We start from the raw sequence: 14,799 nt of genomic DNA on the forward strand, positions 1-14,799 counted from the left end.
GGCAAATATACATTTTGGACACAACTCATAGATGCATCAGTCATAACCACACATCAAAGATCAGTCCAGAGTGAACAGCCTCCACAATAAATGTAAAAGATGGGCAGTGTTGCATTACATGAGGAAACATTCCCCAGATATCCTCCTAGAACAAGAACTGCGCCTCCAGCTAATAAGTGTCCCTTTTTCAGGAAACACAGTATTTATTGAGATGTAAATATAGCATTGTGTACTCACAGATCCTGAGGGTCTTCCTACATTTAATGCAACTGTGATCATTGTTTTTTCTACTGTACCTTGACTGCTGCCTACGTGAACAACTAAAGAAGCTTGGTGATGCCTATGTTCCATTATGCAACTGATGGAGCAAGGTTGCGCACGTAAAGCGACTTTGCTTGGATTCAGTCCTCTCAGAATAACTTAATATTATGCTAACCAATATGTTTCGTCTTACTAATATTGCACCACACGACATTTCTAGCATCTAGGGGAAGCTTTTCTATGTGTTTTTACTAATCGTAATCCGCTTGCACTAAAATGGCCTTTGCTACGCTGGATCTTCATTGCGCATGCGTCTGTCACACTCACATGACATGACGTATTTTCTCTGCTTGAAGGGAAACTTTTGCTTCTGCGCACTAGTTTTGTATAGCATTTTAGGACCCTAGTTTAATTTTCCCGATTCATGACCTTTTATAGGTATAAATCACCATATCCTTATATAGGCATAGAATTCATAACCATATTTAGACATAGCTCATGCAGTCCAAATATGGCATGGGTACTTCCACTAGTTCCGAAAATCCACAATGATTTCTTGGAAAACTCGGCTTCAGCAGTTAGGGACTTCTCATTGCTTAAATATTGATTTGTCCAAGAACTCATGGAGTTTTCAAAGAACTGAGACTCTTTGATGACGTTATTATGTCCAACTGTACGTCAAACTCGGCACCTTCAAGGTATAAATATGCCCATACTTGCCCAAGCAAACAGACAGTGGTTTGGAGCAGTTCAACTATCTACTTGCCCGACGCTTCCTGCTGCAGCAAGTCCCAAAGGAATCTGACCCTCCAGCAGACACACTGAGAGAGACGCTGTCTTTTCTCATGCAGAGAAATCCAGCTCCAGTGTTTCAAAGCTCCCCTTGCGGGGTGTTGGGAAGTCGAGTCCCGAGACAGAGTGATACCAGACCTCCTTCATTTTAAACCAAGGTACGGATCTGATTAGACCCTAAGAAAAATCTTGGATAGATTCTTGGCAAAAAGAAACTAAACTTATGCTACACCACACTTACTTCTTCCCTCGTACTAGACTTGGCTTAGGTACATGGGGGTAGGCATATTTTAGAAGCACCAGTTGAGGTATACAGAGCAATAAATAAGGCGAAGACCTCACATCATGTACGGAGACAAAAGAAAAATGTCATTCATTAAGAAAGTTAAACATTTCTTTAAAAAAGGTAAACCGAATAAAACCAGAGAAGGGATTATTATTCCACCACCGAATACACCTGCATCATACATGATGGTAGAAAGGGGTTATCATACTTGTGTGTGGTTAGAAAATTGGATGGACTACACTAAAGACGATGGTGTTTTGGCATTTCCATAAAATGGTTCCTTCAATGGTAGAATTTCTGTATAATTTAAGGAGTCACATGAATGAATTAGATCCCAGACCTAGATTGACCCAGTACGAAGCATTAGGAGAATGGGAAACTGAGGCTTTTGAGCGAGATAGACCCAGAAGTGACAGAAACTGGAGTAAATTTTATCCCAGATTTTCCAAAGAAACCAGAGATAAGCAAATGAAGAAATGGAGACAATCTATGTTAGTAGAAGCATTATATCCTGTATTTGTGTTAGAAGAACCCAATGTCTAGTTTTGAACCAGAAGATGATTACCTGGAGGATTTGTTAATGAAAAATCTGCCACCATATAACGAGGAGCCGAACCCAGTTAATCCAAGTGATCCGTCCTTAAAGCCACCATTGGTTCCGCAAGTAATACATGAGACTTCATTAGAAAAAGTATTACAGTAAAGGGAACGAGAAGCAATAAATAAACAGAGAAATTAATGAATTCAGAAAATACACAGTTAAATACAAGTCCCGAAGCCCTAACAATTCCAGTGCCTATAGGTCCTATTGTTCCCTTATACGGAGATAAACAGACTAGTCCTAAACCTCCCGTTCTGACTACACCTGTAGTACAGCCAAGAAAAGAGACATTAATAGTGAATGATCAAGCAAGTGAATTTGAGTCAGAAATATCTCTGATGGATTTACCTATAAGAAAACCGATAAGTAGCTCAGTCAGGAAAACTACTCCTGCAAGTTCTAGAGAGGTACGAATGGAAACATCCTCAGGTACAAGAAGTACTACTGTAGTTACCCCGGAAGAAATTGAGAGATGGTCCCGAGAAATAGAAAAGCCAAAATCACAGCCAAAAGCATTGGATATTTTTAAATTAAGAGTTGAATTTGAAGAATTGCTTGCTGGAAATGTGGGGTTAGATAGATCAAATACATTGAATGAAGAAGAATTGTTGTTTATATGTCAAAGTATACTCGAAATACAAAAACATTTCATGAAAAGTTAACAAATTTGGCAAATGAAATGGGAATTGATATTGGTAAATCTAAAGTGTTGCAGAAACAAGCTTAATTTTCTGACAAAGATTCAGAGAATAGGAATGTGTCAGGTCGTAAATTGCAAATTAAGGAGCTATTATCACTATTGCAAACATGGGGTGATTTAGAAAGGTGGAAAGCTAGATGGACAAAGAAAAAGGAAGAAGCCCAAGTGAAAAATACTGAATCAGAATATGTTTTGAAAGAACAGAAAAGGTAGAAAAATTTTGTCCAATGAGAGAAGTGCCAGGAGGAGGTTATGTGCATGCCTCACTGTCCCGACAGGATATATTATCCTTTACGAATGATTTTCCAAAACTCAGAGAGAAACCTGTAGAATGGTACAGACTAGTCGAAAGATTTGTAAAAGTTTCAAAAGTGTTGTTAAAAGATTTGGATGGGTTGTTTGATATTGTTGTTCCTGTAGATCTATGGACAGAATGTAAAATAGCAATCGATTGGCCTAATGATGAGTACCCTAGAGACCCGAAGACAGGAGCTCCATCAGATACGGTTATGAAAAAGTACAATCAAGTAATACTGTACTTGAAAGGAAAGGTACCCCCAAAAGAAACAGACTGGACAAGAATAGACAGAACTACCCAAAATAAAGATGAATCAGTACATGCATATTATGAGCGCCTTTTACGAGCGCCTTTTACAGGTATTCAAGCAATACAGTGGATTGGAAAATATTGATACAAAAGACAGATCCCATTTTATTTATCAATTTGTGTCAGGATTAAAACCAGAAATTTCGCAAATGATTAAAGATCATTAAAGATCATAAGATGAGATTTTAAAATATGCAAAATACTGTGGAGATGAGATAGACAATAAAGGAAAGAATTTAGAAGAAAAGGTAATGTGGGCACAAGTAAAGTTAGCAGAGCAACAAGAACTCCAGTTAAGTCAATTGAAAAATAGTCCGAATCAAGGAGATGGAAGTGGGGGTAAACCAAGAGGAAAATTCAACAGAGATTAGGCCAAAAAGAAGTTTCCCTGTCATGGGTGCGGAAAATTGGGGCATTGGAAGAACGAGTGTAAAGCTGTATTAAATAATAACCCTGTCCAAACTGACAATTTGAATTCACAGATGCAGAATGGGTGTCAAGGAACCAACAGCAACAGGTAATACAGAACCAGTTACCACTAGCGCCTATGCCAAATTCTAGGAGTCAAGGCCCATACAGTGTGGATACCACAAATTGGGAGGGAAGTGGTAAAGGGACACAGTGACACCACAATTTCTTTTGAATGACACATACTTTGATGAAGACAGTTTCTGACAATGCCTGAGAGGGGAGGACAAGGAGTGCGTACTTGGCACATCCTTGCCGGTAGATCAGTCAGGTCCATACATTGAAGGGAAAGTTGAAGGAAATTATGTTACCTATTATTGGACACTGGCGCTACCTGTTCTACTGCTAGAACAGCAGACGTTCCAAACCTACCCCTCTCGGGAGAAGCGGTCCAAGTAGTTGGCGTTTCTAATAAACAAATTAGTACACCAGTTACAGAACCAATGGAAGTTAGAATAGGTAATTTTAAAGAAATGCACAAGTTTGTTGTATGCGATTCCAGTCCAATAAACCTATTAGGTAGAGACTTGCTGTGTAAAATGAATTGCACTATCTTTTGCACACCAAGTGGTGTTGAAATTCAAACCCCAGATGAAGATGGAATTTATAAATTAATGTTAGCAAAACAGGAAACTGAAAATAAAAGGTTGACTCTACAAGATTTACCAAGAGAATTACAGCATACGGTAAATCCTAATGTGTGGGATTTTACAGGAAAAGATTAAGTAGGATTAATGGCAAATGTCGACCCAATAAAAGAGACAGTAAAAGAAGGTGCAGTTTATACAAATATTCGACAGTATAAAAGGAGTCCAGAAATAAAAGCAGGAGTTGCAGCAGAAAGAAAGCGCCAAGTTGAAGCAGTAATTTTGCAAGAAATAACGAGCAGTCCATGTAATTCACCCATAACTGGCATAAAGAAACCGAGCGGAAAGTACAGGGCCGTACAGGACCTCCGCAAGGTTAATAAAATTGTTGTCCCATGTTGTCCGGTTGTACCCAATCCTGCTGTGATTCTGTATCAAATACCATGGGCAGCTGGTTGGTTCACTGTGATTGATTTTTGTCATGCATTATTCACAATTCCATTACATCCAGAAAGCAAATATCGTTTCTCGTTCAAATTTGATGACCATGTCTACGTTTAGAACTGTGTCCCTCAGGGGTACAGAGGAAGCCCATTGATTTTTAATCAGATTTTGAAAAAGTGCCTTGAATCTTTGGTAGTACCCGGACAATCAGTCCTAGTACAGTATATAGACAACCTACTGGTGGCGTCTAAAACTCGAAATGACTGTGTCGTTGATACCATTGCTATACTGAATCATTTAGGTGATGGAGGACACAAAGTATCACCTGAGAAACTGCAATTTTGCACCACATCAGTGAAATATCTGGGGCACCAGATAGAAAGAGGTGTCAGAAGGGTTACCTCAGAGAGAATCAGAATAATCCAAAACATGGATCTACCTCAATCACAGAAATAAATCAGAATGTTTCTTGGAGTTGTAGGTTACTGCAGGCAGTGGATTGTGGGATTAGCGAAACCATTGATACAAATGACAAAGAAAAAAGCAAAGGACCCAGTAGAATGGGATGACGAAAGCATGTCATCTTTCTTAAAACTACGAGATTGTCTGTGCTCAGCTCCAGCATTAGGGATACCTGACTACTCAAACGATTTTGCATTGTTTTGTGATACACAAGACTATTGAGACGTCCAGTGGAATATTTTATTTCACCACTGGTTCCAGTGGCATCTGCTTTGCCAGGATGTCTGAAAGCAGTAGCTGCAACTTGCATGAGTCTTGCATGAGTCTTGAGCAAAGTGAGTCCATTATTAAGGGACATCCAGTAACTGTGTATGTTCCATGCATTTGTGATTTTGTTGACAAGAACTAAAACTTAGTATTTGACTCCTAGTCGGCTGACAAAGTATGAGCGAATCCTTCTAGGTGCGGAAAATGTGACCATTGCTAGGTGTAATGTTCTGAACCCAGCAACACTATTGCCTGATTCACATTTTGCAGAAGTCAAAAATGAAATCGAACATAATTGTATCGACCTTACAGAATACTGTACCAAACCTCATCCAGACATAAGAGAAGAGCCATTAATAAATTCAGAACATGAGTTATTCGTAGATGGTTCATGCGTGCGACATGATGAAGGAGGATTAAGTGCTGCATATGCTGTGTATACTTTATGGGGTCCAGTCGAAGCATCCTATTTACCTGGAGTCAAGTCTGCACAAGTAGCCAAATTATTTGCATTGGCAAGGGCTTGCAAAATTGGGAAAAATTTGAAAGTAACCATTTACACCTATAGCCATTATGGCTATGGGGTTGTGCATGACTTTGGCCAACTCTGGATGCAAAGGGAGTTTCTGACTTCATCAGGTACTCCAATTAAAAATGGAAATTATGTGAAAGACTTTCCAAAAGCAATTCAATTACCAGAAACAGTGGCTGTGGTCAAGTGTGCAGCTCACCAATCTACCAACGACAGACTGACAGCAGGTAACTGATATGCTGACCAATTAGCCAAATATTGTGCCAAAGCTAAAATGGCAATAAACAAGAAAAATGATACATGTGGAAACAGCTGCCAACTTATGTTGCTTGGAAGAGTGAAAACGTGGGAGGATGTGAGAGACTTGCACAATGATGCAGAACAAAAAGAAAAGATGGTGTCATGTTTTACCTTGATGGTAGGCCTGTGTTACCAGACTGTATGCTTGCTCCTATGGCTAGGATGTACCACAGAGCTTCCCACCTAGGGTGGGATGCCATGATTAGGTTGCTCAGACAAACTTGGTTCAATGCGAAATTCAGGAACGTAGCAAAGAGTCTTTGCCATAGGTGCTTAATTAATTTGCAAGCAAATGAATCCTGGATAGAAAACTGTAGTGTTACCAGGAAAGATTGGAAAGGCAGAAGGTCCATTCATATGACCACAGATTGATTTTATTCAGTTACCCCCTTGTCGAGGACTGAAGTATGTCATTGTCTACCCATTCTCAAAATGGGTGGAAGCCTACCCTACGAGAAGAAATGTAGCATTACTGTAGCAAAAACTCCTACTCAGAGAGCTCATTCCACATTTCGGTTTTCCAGTAACAACAATCAGACTGAGGAAGACATTTTAATAATAAAATAATTGGTATACTCTGTGAAGCATTTAAAATTGAACAAATGCTGCACTGTGCATACCGCCCAGAGGCTTCTGGAGTGGTAGAACAACTAAATGGCACAATCAAGTCCAGAATGGGAAAGATATATGAATCTATTCAATTAGAATGGCCTGATGCTTTACCTCTTGTTCTGGTGGGACTTAGAAGCATCCCAGACAGAAACACAGGCTTGAGTCCCCATGAGATACTCATGGGAAGGGCAATGAGGCAGGCATGGGGGCCAGGACACAAGCTGATAAATATTTCTGATGACTTAGTACTAGAGTACTGCAAAGAACTGGCTGACCAAGTGCGTTCTATCTCTCACCAGGTTGGAGAAGACGCTGTCGCCAGACAATCAACCCCAGCACATGATCTGTGACTGGGTAGTGATAAAGGAACATACTCTAGAATCTTGCCTAGCTCTAAGGTGCGGAAAGCCACATCAAGTGATATTGGTTACCACCACAGCTGTGAAGTGCAAGGGAATTCCAAACTGGATCCATGCAAGTCACACAAATAGAGTGACTGAACCTGATGAAACAGAAGCTGAAGGTTGTGCAGCTGAGGGGTCTCATGAAGTTGATTCCGAAGTAGTTGATGATTAACAACCGAGCACCAGTCAGGATGAATGGATTCCAGCGATTGACAATCCTGCAGATTTCGTGACAACCAGAAGTCAAACCTATCTAGATAGTGTGGATGAGTCAGAAATAGAAGAACGTACTCAGATTACAGAAATCAAAGCCAATAGTAATTCTGAGGAGGAACAGATAAGGAAAGATCAATATACTCAGACATTCAAGATACCTGTCACAGCTCCAGAGTCTGAGGAGGGACAGATAGGTACTAGGACGAATAAGAAGAACAAGAGATCAATATACCTGAGCAGGGCCAGAAAGGTAAAGAAAAACGTGTTCAGGAAGAAGAAGGCGAACAAAGTCAAAGTCAAATTCAACACACTCCTGAACAAGGCCAGATTAGTATCCAGACAGAAGAAACAGAAACAATACCTGGACAAAGTCAGATAGAGAGGGATACAAAAGATGAAAATGTACAAATTGTGGACAGCACTGACACAAAATGTGCAAGTGTCTCCTAGGGCACCGGTGAATAAGTGCTGAAAAAAACAGCTGGTGTTATTCAATAAAGTTTTTCAATAAAGTTTTTTCGTGCTTCTTATCTTCAAAAGTATTTTATTCATACTCATAGAACTTGTTCAATGTAATTGCATGATCACATTCATTATTATCCTTCAAGGACCATATATACCCAACTTTTCTTATTTTTCATATGTCAAAAAAACATTCCTTCCAATGCATTTCGGCCTTGGGGCCTTCATCAGGGAAGTCTGTGAAACAGAGAATGTATCTGTCACTCCTTTATACAACACACAAGAATATATCAATCATTTATACAACACATAAAAATATATATGCTTCTATCTTATTTAGCAAAGAAGTACTCTGAATAAACAAATGAAAAGCTGTCAAGTTTAAATGCATGAATGAACAAAAAGCAACCCAATTGCTCGGGGAACTGTTTCATATAACCACCCTCCATGCGGTGTATCACAATGGTGAAGTTGAAGTCATATGTAGTACGCCAGCGCGCATTTCGCTTAGTGGTGTTTTAAGTGCCACAACTAAATGAAAATAAAAGAACATTTGAAGAAGAACAAAACACAGTGCCAGCTAAAAGATTCAGAAAGGGAGATAAGTGGCCTGGGTTTGCTAAAAGACTGAAATTTCGCCTTAAAACAATAAATGAAGAACCAGAGCAAGTAAATGAAATATCAAGTCAAGCTGGACCATCCACAGAGGAACCAAGAAGGAGAAGTCCACGACTGAAAAGACTGAATAACAAGTTCAGAGACCGAGAATGGACCTTCGTCATCCTTGAAGATTTCAAAAACTTAGAATTAAATGATAAAAGTGATGACGAATTAGTTGCTGATCAAGCCGATGAAGAAGTGAGACCAACTTGAAAAGTTCCCAGCATAAAATCTGTGGAAAAGTTACAAAGAGGGGCTAAGTCTCCTAAAGTCAGAAATGGCTGATAATTAACCCTGGGCGAAGGACTACGCTCCGTTCGCGGAGTTTGCGGAGTTTCGGCAACTCCGCGCTCCGCGGAGAACGCGAAGTTGTCGAATACTCCGCAAACTGCTGCGTAGCGTAGTTCTCGCGCGCTCAATAGCATTTTCGCGTGCGCGAGGATGCTTGTCGTAAGATCGAGTTGCCGAACACGTAGAAACTGCAATCTGGCACAGAATAACTCGCGAACACGTTAGTAGTGACCGGAAATAAGGGGACGCGAGCGGGCGGGACAAACCTCATGGGTAACTTCACGCGCTACACATCCCGAGCATGCAGGCAATCAATCAATCAACCAATCAGGATATTTGTATAGCGCGCTACTCACCCAGAGGGTCTCAAGGCGCTTGGGGGAGGGGGGTCCGCTACTGCACGAACAGCCATGTCTTGAGTTGCTTCCTGAAGTAGAGGTGGTCTTGGGTCAGGCGGAGGTGGATGGGGAGGGAGTTCTTGGCTGCCAGGTAGGAGAAGGATCTTCCTCCCATGGTGGATCTTCGGATGCGTGGCACGGTGGCGAGGGCGTGGCTGGTTGATCGTAGCTGGCGGGTGGGAGTGTAGAAGGTCAGGCGGTTGTTGAGGTACCTGGGGCCCAGGTCGTGGAGGGCCTTGTGTGCGTGGGTGAGGAGTTGGAACGTGATTCTCTTGCTGACGGGGAGCCAGTGAAGGTCTCTCAGGTGCCCGGAGATGTGGCTGTGTCGGGGGATGTCCAAGATGAGTCGTGCGGAGGGGTTCTGGATGTGTTAGAGTCTTTTCTGGAGTTTGGCTGTGGTTCCGGTATAGAGGGTGTTTCCGTAGTCCAGTCGGCTGGTGACGAGTGCCTGTGTGACCGTCTTCATGGTTTCGGTGGCGAGCCATCAGAAGATCTTTCGGAGCATGCGTAGGATGTTGAAGCATGATGATGAGACGGCGTTGACTTGTCTGGTCATCGAGAGGGAGGAGTCCAGGATGAAGCCCAGGTTGCGTGCGTGGTCCGTTGGTTTGGGTGCGCTGGGCAGGGGGCCACCAGGAGTCGTCCCAGGCGGAGGGTGATGATCCAAGGATGAGGACTTCCGTCCTGTCTGAGTTCAGTTTCAGGCGGCTGTTCCTCATCCACTCGACTACGTCTTTCATCCCTTCGTGTAGATTGGTTCTGGCGGTTCCTGGGTCGTTGGTGAGGGAGAGGATCAGCTGGGTGTCGTCGGCGTAGGAGATGTTGTTGAGGTTGTGTTGGCGTACGATGGCTGCAGGGGGCTCATGTAGACGTTGAAGAGGGTGGGGCTGAGTGATGATCCTTGTGGTACACCGCATATGACTTCTGTGGCCTTGGATCTGTACGGGGGGAGGAGGACTCTCTGGGTTCTTCCGGTGAGGAACGAGATGATCCACTCCAGTGCCTTCTCTTGGATTCCGATGTTGCTGAGGCGCTGCACTAGGGTGCGGTGGCAGACCGTATCGAATGCTGCGGAGAGGTCCAGGAGGATGAGGGCCGCTGTTTTCCAGTTGTCGAGCAGGGCTCGGATGTCGTCAGTGGCTGCGATGAGGGCGGTCTCGGTGCTGTTGTTGGTGCGGAAGCCAGACTGCGAGTGGTCGAGGCTGGTTGGGCGAGCGCAATTGGTGACCCACTGTGTGAGGTTGTTGGCTGCTTGGTTGGGTCCGTTGAGCTGGCGGGAGGGTTCTGGCTCAGTGAAGTGGTGAGCTGGTCGGTGGTGATCTTGTTCCAGTTCCTGCTGGGAACCTGTTGCGGGTGGTTGTGAGTCGTGGTCTTTCTGAAGCTGAAGTGGACGCAGCTGTGGTCTGTCCAGTGGAGACGGTGGAGTGGCTGAAGGAGATGTACTTGCTGGAGGAGAAGACTGGGTCAAGCGTGTGTCCGGCGTAGTGGGTGCGGGTGTTCACCAGTTGCATGAGTCCGAGGTTGGCGAGGTTGTCCAGCAGGGTGGTGGTGGTGTTGTCGTTGTTGTTCTCCTGGTGGAAGTTCTGGTCCCCTAGGAGGATGTAGTCAGCGGAGGTGAGGGCGTGCGGGCTGATGAAGTCTGCGATGTCTTCGCTGAATTGTGTGCAAGGTCCTGGGGGTCTGTAGATGAGGGTGCCTCTGAGTGTGGTCTTGGGGTCGGTGTGTATCTGGAAGTGAAGATGTTAAGCGGCTGTGAGGGTGTCGTCTGAGTTGGTCGTGATGCGGATGGTGTTCTTGTGGATGATGGCGATGCCTCCTCCTGTCTCGTTGACGCGGTCTCTCCGGGTGATCTTGTATACGTCCGGGATGGCGACGGCGATGTCGGGCGTTGAGGAGGCGTTCATCCATGTTTCCGTGAGGAAGGCGACGTCTGGAGATGTGGTGTCGAGCAGGTTCCAGAGTTTCACGGCGCTCCCGATGACAAAAAATGGCTTGCGAACGGGTCAAGCAAGCTACTACGCATGCTCGCGGAGCTATGCGTAGTTCGCGGAGTGCAAGTGCATCTTCGCGTAGCTCCGCAGAGTGCGGCTACGCGAACTACGCCCAGGCTTACTGATAATACCATTAATAGAAGACCGAAAAGAAACTGCTTAAAAACATGCTGTAGAATATGCACATGCAGAATAGTAATAGTACTCATAGTATGGCTAGGACTGACAGTAGCTACCCCTTAGCTAATGAGTAGACACATGCAGAATGGCACTATTATACATGAGAAGGTAGATGCAACTGAAAACTTAAATACACACAAACAAAAATAGTCTCAGAAACCAAAAGATAGATTTAGAAGCATCAGATGAGGAAGGATTACACTATAATAGAGTAAGAAATAGAACACGTGTGAAAGTATTTGCTAATCTGTTAGTACATTATGTAGAAGCAATGGAAATAAGTGACTGTTATGTTTGTATGAAATTACCCACATCTGTAGCCGAGGGTGTTACGTACCACCATTTGCCCCTGACATATAGTATTTCATGTAGTATTTTAGCTAGTTTATTTTTTAAGAAAGGACCCTTATACTATTATTATTCTAATTCAGATGTGATTTTTTCTGAACTTCCAATATGTAGTAACCTGAATCCTGTACATACTAAAAGTGACATAACTCATTATATGGGTGAATATTTTCTAACAATAGGTACAATAGATATAGCTGAAGCACACAAGAACAATTTAACATGCATTTTACATGAAGAAAAACATATTTTTAAACTTAGTTGAGAAAAGGAGAGAGGATTTCCAGAGAAAAGCCACAGAACAGAAATGAAAGATTCCTAAATGGGCTGAAAGTAAAGAATTCACCTTAAATGGCAAGACTCATGCTGCTATGTTACTGGATTTCGAAAAGAAAGGGAAACTCTCTCTCCACAGGGAGAGAACAAGTTATTATAACAATATATTCATTGGTTCCAATGAATGTGAACACAATTATAAGGTAATTGGGGGTTGGGGTTTCAAAGATAGAACTGAACCAGTATTTCCTGGAAGTTATTACATATGTGGGAACAAGGCATATTATAAACTGCCAGATCATTGGTATGGGAGTTGCTCTTTTAGAATAGTATTCCCAAATTGATATCACATAAATAAAATCACTGGAAGCAATGAAGAGAATAATGGACTAATACGTAGTTAAAGAGCTAGTTTTTCAGAAATTGTAGGCGATATATTTAGTGCATTGATACCTTCAGTGGGAGTGGTTCTGAATACTCAAAGAATCTGCAAATTGTCAACAGTGGTAGATCGCTTAACGACTGACACTGCAAGATTTTAATGATCAACACCGAATTAGTTGCGATAAGATCAATGATTTTATAAAATCGACTTGCTCTTGATACATTGTTGGCAAAAGAGGGCGGAGTCTGTAGAATGTTGAAAGCACAACATTGTTGCACTTACATACCTGATAAAAGTGTTGAAATTAAAGGGTATGTAAAGAATATTACACATTTGAAAAAAGAACTTAAACCACTGGAGGTTGATAATGCATGGAAGAGACTTACAGATGATCTCTCCTCTATAGGTAGTTGGTTTTCTAACGTAGGAAACAGTTTTGTAGGTAGAATATTGGTGCCAATAGAGGGAATAGTCCTGCTGGTTATAAGGATAATAATTTGTTGCAAATGTCGTAAGCATAAAAAGACATATACAGTAAATAAGAAAGGAAAGAAGAGAAATATTGATGAGATTGAGTTAGAAGAATTGAATGAAAATTTGTATAAGAAAGTGAAAAACTTTCACATGAATAATGAAAAGAAACAAAACAGAAATTTTGAAGAAATGGAGTTGGGAGAAATGTGAAAGTTTGCATCTGTTTCATTAATTAGTGATGATAAAATAACATCAAAGAGGGGATCGATGGAGCAAGGTTGCGCACGTAAAGCGACTGGCTTGGATTCAGTCCTCTCAAAATAACGTAATAATATGCTAACCAATATGTTTCGTCTTACTAATATTGCACCACACGACATTTCTAACATCTAGGGGAAGGTTTTCCATGTGCTTTTACTAATCGTAATCCGCTTGCACAAAAATGGCCACATGCGTCTGTCACACTCACGTGACATGACATATTTTCTCTGCTTGGAGGGAAACATTTGCTTCTGCGCACAAGAACTAAAATGGCTGCACTGTGTCTTAACGTGCAAGAAGCTTGCATCACCCCTTTTGCTAAACTGTTCGTTCTGCCTAATACCTAATGCAATTGTAAAAAAGTAATGGGAATAGAGTAGAGATAAGTGGTATACAGTGCATTCATTTATTCTTTGTTCCAAAACTGTTTCTTTTTGACTTTGCTACTAGCTTGTAATTTGGGCCTGACATGCATTTCTGAACTCCATCTTGAAAGAAACTGCGTCTGCGCAGAAAAGCATAAACCCTGAAGCATTGGCATTGAAACCCGGCCAAGTTCTGACTTACTAGAAGATGCGCCTGGGAAGCTGACCTCTCAACCCCATAAGAGGAAGCTGGACTGTACAATTTATATTACAATGTTATGGATGTTGATACATTCACTGCCGGGTGGAATAAAAGTGCATGGGAAAATAAAGTTATGGGAGGGAACGTTAATTTGAATTCTGAATGGAAGTTACCTCATATTAATATGGTGTGATGACCTCTCCCCGTCTTTTTGATCTATCAAATTGCGGGATTACACAATTTGCAACATTGGAGGGTGGTACACTGCCCTGGAAAATGGTATAACTAGGGTAGGCTTAGCTAGTTAGATTGTACGACTTGTCCGAATAGCTGACCTGTCACTGACCCAACGCACTCAATAGGCGATCGAGAGCAGAGGTGCTGGTGGAGCACTCTGTCAAAAGAATCGATAACCCAATCGGGTTCTGACTGTTAGCTGCAGAGATGGTGTGACGCAGGCGTTGCACTTTAGCTGTGGGTGCCGGTCTTAGCCTGTGGTGGTCCTGCCCTGATCAAATTTGGTCCGTACCTGTCCTGTTTCTGGTCTTCACCTGTTCTGTTCTACTGGCACCTGCACTTTCGGGATTCTGTCTTTATCCCAGCCCGTGGCCAGGGTTGGTCTTCACACCATTGTAGGTAACTATAATATATGTCGGTATGTTGTTGTACGTCTTCCTTTTCTCTTCCCTACCTATGTTTCAATGCTAAAAATAAGTTTCGTAATTTCTCTACATATTATTGTTCTTATCATTATTCTCTTAATTGAAAAGACTCTAATCAATTATGTATGGACTCAGACAATGAAAAATTATCTTAGATAAAGTGTTTAAACCTTTCCAGAGTCTGTGGTTATTCTTATACAGGAAATGTTATTTGCTACCTATTTTCTTGCTAACTCCCTTGATCACTTAGGACTCTAGGGTACCAGTGACTAGGATTGGTAAGTCAAAGGTATAGGTCTTTAAAA

The sequence above is a fragment of the Lissotriton vulgaris genome, chromosome 3_2, assembly GCF_964263255.1.
Source record: "Lissotriton vulgaris chromosome 3_2, aLisVul1.2, whole genome shotgun sequence".
NCBI classification, from domain to species: Eukaryota; Metazoa; Chordata; class Amphibia; order Caudata; family Salamandridae; genus Lissotriton; species Lissotriton vulgaris.